Source organism: Myotis myotis, unplaced genomic scaffold, assembly GCF_014108235.1.
Source record: "Myotis myotis isolate mMyoMyo1 unplaced genomic scaffold, mMyoMyo1.p scaffold_m19_p_3, whole genome shotgun sequence".
Classification (NCBI taxonomy): domain Eukaryota; kingdom Metazoa; phylum Chordata; class Mammalia; order Chiroptera; family Vespertilionidae; genus Myotis; species Myotis myotis.
The window spans coordinates 54,285,192-54,291,191 of NW_023416335.1; the positions used below are offsets into that span (position 1 = coordinate 54,285,192).

At 36.9% G+C, this 6,000-nt stretch overlaps 1 long non-coding RNA gene across 3 annotated transcripts in view; it reads left to right on the forward strand.

The window, feature by feature from the left end:
• LOC118652057 overlaps nt 1-5,584 on the forward strand; it is a 35,359-nt gene extending 29,775 nt beyond the window's left edge. For 2 of the 3 annotated variants that reach the window (XR_004966417.1, XR_004966418.1), the window contains exon 3: nt 4,116-5,581. This is a non-coding gene — a long non-coding RNA (uncharacterized LOC118652057). Of the gene's footprint in view, nt 1-4,115 lie in introns of all 3 variants that reach the window. The other variant, XR_004966419.1, reaches the window with a different exon arrangement.
• The last annotated feature ends 416 nt before the right edge of the window (nt 5,585-6,000 follow it).

The following is a 6,000-nucleotide window of genomic DNA, read 5'->3' on the forward strand; positions in this document are numbered from 1 at the left end:
TTAAATATACATTTTTCGTAGGCAAGATTTTATAAAGTTGATATAAAGGTTTTCTCTAATAGATAACATGGATCACATATTTGCATACATAATATATAATTTCCTTTCTTTCCATTTTCTCAGGATATTATAACATTATCTTCTGGTGATCCAAATGTTTTTTGGTTAAAAAAAAAAAGCCAGAATTCTAAATTGTAGTGTGTTCTATCTTTTTATCTTTTACAGGGCAGAAGTTTATTGTAAAGTGAAATGGCTTTAATTATAATTATAACAAAGACAAGTAGTCCTGCTGAAAACATCCTCAGGGTTTTTTTTCTCACTTATGTTGCATTCAAAGTAATTTTATAATTTCGTTTGTATGCTTGAAAGGTAATATAATTATCTTACAACATATAATATACTATAATTCCAAATTCTTACCTGAAACATTGTTAAATGTTCCCCATATAAAAGGGATATCAATCAAAAAGTCCATATTTATTTTAATCAGAGAGGTCTATATTGTTATTTATTGAAGAGTTTGGGAAATGGAAGCTCAATTTATCTCACAGCCTCATTAATATTTGCTTCTGCCCAGATGGAATGTTAATTAATATAGCTTATAACAACTACTAAATTATAATTAGCATAGTTAATTTCCAAACAAATGACTAGAAAAAGAGCGATTCTATAAGTCTTACTTTAAAATAATTTAAATACTTACTTTTGTTTCCTTTAAGTATATAAACTTGATAAGGATTAAAATTGATAAGACCAATATAAAGGAGTGCTATGGGCTGAATTGTGTGCCTCCAAAACTCATGTTGAAGTCCTAACCTCTAGTACTTTATTGGAGATAGACCACACAAATAGGTAGCTGAGGTCATATGGGTGGGCCCTAATCTAATACAATTGGTGTCCCTTATAAGAGGAGATTAGGACATAGACATGCATACAAAAGAAAAACCGTGTGAGGATACAGAGAAAAGGCAGACATCTGCAAGCCAAGGAGATAGGTCTCAGAGGAAACTAAACTTGCTGACACCGTGATTTTGGACTTCTAACCTTTAGAAGTGTGAAAAATAAAATTACCTTGTTTAAGTCACCCATTCTGTGTTACTTTGCTACAAGGAGTTTTATTATATTTTTCAACGTGTGTTGAGAAATGCCTGCTGTATGCTAGACATTGCTTTAAGAAACAGCTGTTTCATTAAAGAAGTTTAGAATATACAGGTTCAAGACAACTATGGTAGATCATATATTCTCTAGTAAGTAGAACAATATATGTACATAAATTGTTTAACAGAGCAGAAAATTGAGCATTCTCTTCATAATGTCTAAAATCTTATAGTGGTGTTTTTTGTGGGGTTTTTTTTGAACAATAATACATAAAATCCCACAACAACATGTAAAAGCAGTCTAATCAGGAAAAATTATCAATGGAAAACAGGTTTTATGTTCAACAGCACTACGGCAAGTACAAAAGCAAAAATAGTAAAACATACTACGTTTAACTCAGTGGTTCTCAACCTTCTGGCCCTTTAAATACAGTTCCTCATGTTGTGACCCCCAACCATAAAATTATTTTCGTTGCTACTTCATAACTGTAATTTTGCTACTGTTATGAATCGTAATGTAAATATCTGATATGCAGGATGGTCTTAGGCGACCCCTGTGAAAGGGTCGTTCGACCCCCTAAGGGTCGCGACCCACAGGTTGAGAACCGCTGGTTTAACTGAATGTCCTAATGATTTCCAAACGGGTACTCATTAGCAACTGACTACCCACTGAAAGAAAATAATTTGAGGCCAGAGGACTGATAACTGGAACTGAGCAGAGAACAGGGTCCACACAACCAAACTGTGTTGCCCCGGATTTTACTGTTCTTATGTGGCTCTTGTGTTTGTGATTGTTCTGAGGAGTAATTATAGAGTGTTTCTCTCCAGTAAGAAGTTTCAAAACTTACACAACTGCTTTTTCCACTTAAAAAAAAACAACCGCACTGTATTATTAGCTAAAAGAAGATATGTTGATAAATGAGAGTTTTGTCTGTTTTCTGTGGTTTGGTACAAACTGTATGAACTGTTCCAACCCACACATCTACATAACCCATCTTTATCACTGAATAATTGAAAGTTAGCCTCACATTTAAGCACTTACTGCATTGTTTTCTCATACATTCTTAATACTGTTATTGCTAATAAGTTTATAATGCACTCCCTTATGATAGAAATAAATAATGAATCAAAGGTGCTGAACTCTGGGAATATGAGCTGTCAGCTTTCTTTTCCTCCCTAAATATTGAGTTCATTACTTTGATTACTTGGGACAGTAGCTGGGGATATCCCATCCTCTGCTAGACATTCAATAGGCATTTGGGGGAAACTCTTTCTGGAAATGAGTTCATTAATTTTAGTTTAAAGGGACAGAAACAAATTTCCATGTTTATAGTACTTGCTAAGAAATATTCCCAAGACATAGGTATTGCTGAAAACTATATGAAGTGTTCTTAGGTTTTATCTATAACTTTTATGATTAATATTAACCAATTAACTTCATTCATTCAGACTTGCTGAATGCCTTCTGTAAGAGTCTATGTCTAAGTTCCCTAGAAGCAGAGCTCTCAATGGTGATTCTTATTGAGAGGATTAGCTGAGGGAGTGATTGCAGAAGAACAAGAATGAGGGAGGCAGGATAGTACACAGGAAAAAAATTTAGCAAGGCCACCAGCTTTAGTCTAATCCCACAGGAAATTCTGGTCCATCTTGAGGAAAGGGGCCCACTTTGTGCCCCATGTCAATTATTGAATAGGGGCTGTAAACCTCAGGATGTGGCTGACCCAGTGTCCTGTTCTGCTGAGGGAAGAGAGCAATTCTAGATGGGACAGCTGTGAGTTGCTCACAACAGATACTCATTACATCTAGGGGATGAACAGACCAGCCAGATGGAGGATGGGCATCAACAGAGTACAGTAGATGACTGTTTTTGATATAGTCATGATTTATTTAATTTTTGACATAGGAAGTAACTTAGAGATTAGATAGCAAATTACCACTCATTTTCCACCTAAGGAAAACTGAGGCTCAGAAATAGTGTTAGAAGTGCCCAGTTTGGCATAATATGGATTAAAGCACAAATCTGACTTCTAGCAGTGTTACCTTTTATTATATCCTGTAGGAACCCTAATCAGAGTACACCAGATGTTCAAGGCCAATTTGCCATACGCAGGTGCAAAAGCAAGAACACAGCAATCTCACTGTATGCACTGCGCAGGTGTATCTTTCTATAACCCAAATAGTGATGTCACTATTTGGCAAGAAGCCTCTTCTGTCTAAGTTAGTATAAAGACTAGAGGCCTGGTGCATGAAATTCATGCACTCGGGGCGGGGGGGGGGGGGGTGTCCCTCAGGCTGGCCTGTGCCCTCTTGCAGTCCGGGATCAGGCATAAACCAGCAGTTGGACATCCCTCTCACAATCCTGGACCACTGGCTCCTGATCATTCACCTGCCTGCCTGCCTGGTTGCTCCTAACTGCCCCTCCCCTGCTAGCCTGGTCACCCTCAACTGCCCCCCCACCAGCCTAGTCGCCCCTCACTGCCCCCATGCCAGCCTGGTCACCCCAAACTGCACCTCCTCCCCACCAGCCTGGTTGCCCCAACTGCCCCCCCTGCTGGCCTGGTCACCCCTCACGCCCCCTCTCCCCCCAGCCCCACTGGCCTGGTCACCCCATGCAGCCTGCTTGTTCAGTCGTTTGGTTGTCCCTCACTAACTCCCCTGCTGGCCTGGTCGTAGGCAGCCATCTTGTGAGGGTGTGAGGGTTAATTTGCATATTACCTCATTATTATATAGGATGTGTTACTGACCAGCAGGTGGCTGGCTCCTGTGTTTGCTGCTATATTAGCAAGGGCTGCTTTGTGCAGCTACTTTGAAGAACTGTTTTGTTAGCAATGGCTACTTGGTCTGCAATAAAGACTCTCCTATATGCCTACGACTGCTCGTCTTCTTTGTCTAATACCTGGTGTCCATGGGGGTATAGGCCCTAGCAGAGAAGGACCTGTGTACCCAACATATCTTAATTCCTAATTGCAGAATTTTTTCTAGGTAACTGAAACCTTCTCTCTAATATTTTTCTTTCAGAGAACTGAAGATCCTGATATCATTTTAGGACTTAATGAGTTTTGTAATAGGAAAGAGATAACTGCTCACAAACACATAACTGGACTCTTCCTGCTTGCAGTGATGTAAGAAAAAGAATCCGACATCTAAATTTAGATGAGAATAAAAAAGTAAAAAGGCAGTCCCAAACTGGAGATAAAAATAAGAAAGAAGAGATCAATTTCTGCCTATCGCAAGTGACGACGAGGCAGAAAAACCTTGGGCTGGACTAATGCCTAGAAATGAAAGAGCAGAAACAGATATCTCCTCACCAGAAATTATTTTAACAGCACTAAGTATTTTGACCACATTTTATGAGGAAGAATCTTGAAAGAAACTGAATTAGAATTCTATTTTTGAGTCTTTAGACTCAATATAAACAAAATCAGAATTTTCCTTTTCTCTTAAAACATCCTAACTTTATAGATGTATTTATGTTGTCTTTAGGCATTCTGTAAATATACCAAATAGGCAAAATGTGAGAGTTGTAAATTTTGTTTAATTTATTTATCTGTTTATATTGTAAGTTATTGACCTGGAGTCTTTGGATGCTGAAGGGCCTATGGATGGAATTCACGGCATGCTTGCATTTGATGGGTAAAATAATATACATATTTTTCTTTAGTAACATTTAAATGAAATTTAGAAAATTCTCTAAGTATAAATGTTAGCAAAAATCTTAGTACTTGTGACCTTGTAACCAGTAGAAATACCAGATACTTTCAAATCACAGTGAGGTTGTGGCAGATATTGTAAAATATCATTTATGTTTATCAATCTCTCAAGAATACTTCAGTATCAGTTCTTAGCCTCTCTTTCTACAGATGCTCTTGCACTAGAGCTAGCCAACTTCAATGCAACTCTGGACCTTCAAATGGTGGGTCTATATAACCTCATAATAGAAATTTAACTCAAACAGCTTTAGAGAATTTTGGTATTCTTGAGAGAATCCATCCATTTCTTGTTAAGCAAGCTAAGGGAACTTTAGTTAAATTTATGATAATATATTTTGGAGAATATGGGTTGCCAACATTTGTAACCAAAAAAACAAAAACTGGAAGTCAACTGGATATCTTACATGATATGCACAAAGCCATCAAAAAAGTTTATCATTCTTATTCATGCTAAGCAACAACAGCCATCACACTGAGTTATAAAAATAAAATTTAACTTTTGCTTGCCTATATTTTAAATCTATTGCTATTACCATAGTTTTAAAACTCGTATATTATTATATTACAAAAATATTTTATAATTATTTCAATATAATTTACTTTCTTTGTAATCCTATGTATTCTATGTATTTAAAACATTATTAATAGGAATCCAGGCTTTATCAGACTGCCAAAGAGGCTCATGACATAAAAGAAGGATAAGAGCCCGGCTGGTGTTGCTCAGTGGTTGAGTGTCAACCTATGAATCAGGAGGTCATGGTTCGATTCTTGGTCGGGGAATATGCCTGGGTTGTGGGCTCCATCCCCAGTGTGGGGTGTGCAGGAGGCAGCCAATCAATGATTCCCTCTCATTATTGATGTTTCTCTCTCTTTCTCTTTCTCTCTCTGAAATCAATAAAAAATAATAAAATAATAAAATAAAATAAAGAAGGTTAAGAACCCTTGATTTAGACATGTTATTTATATAAATCTTGACATTGTTGCTGGCTTCTGCTTCTGTGTTCTGGCTCAAATAATTTTTATTATATCCTTACTTAATTTTTTCCTGTTTTAATACCTTTAATTTTATGAGATTTTACATAACATAAAATTCACCCATTTCAGATATATGATTCAGTGATTCAATTAGTAACTCACCATCATCATAAGTCAGTTTTAGAACATTTTCATCCCCCCCATCACTCATGCCTATT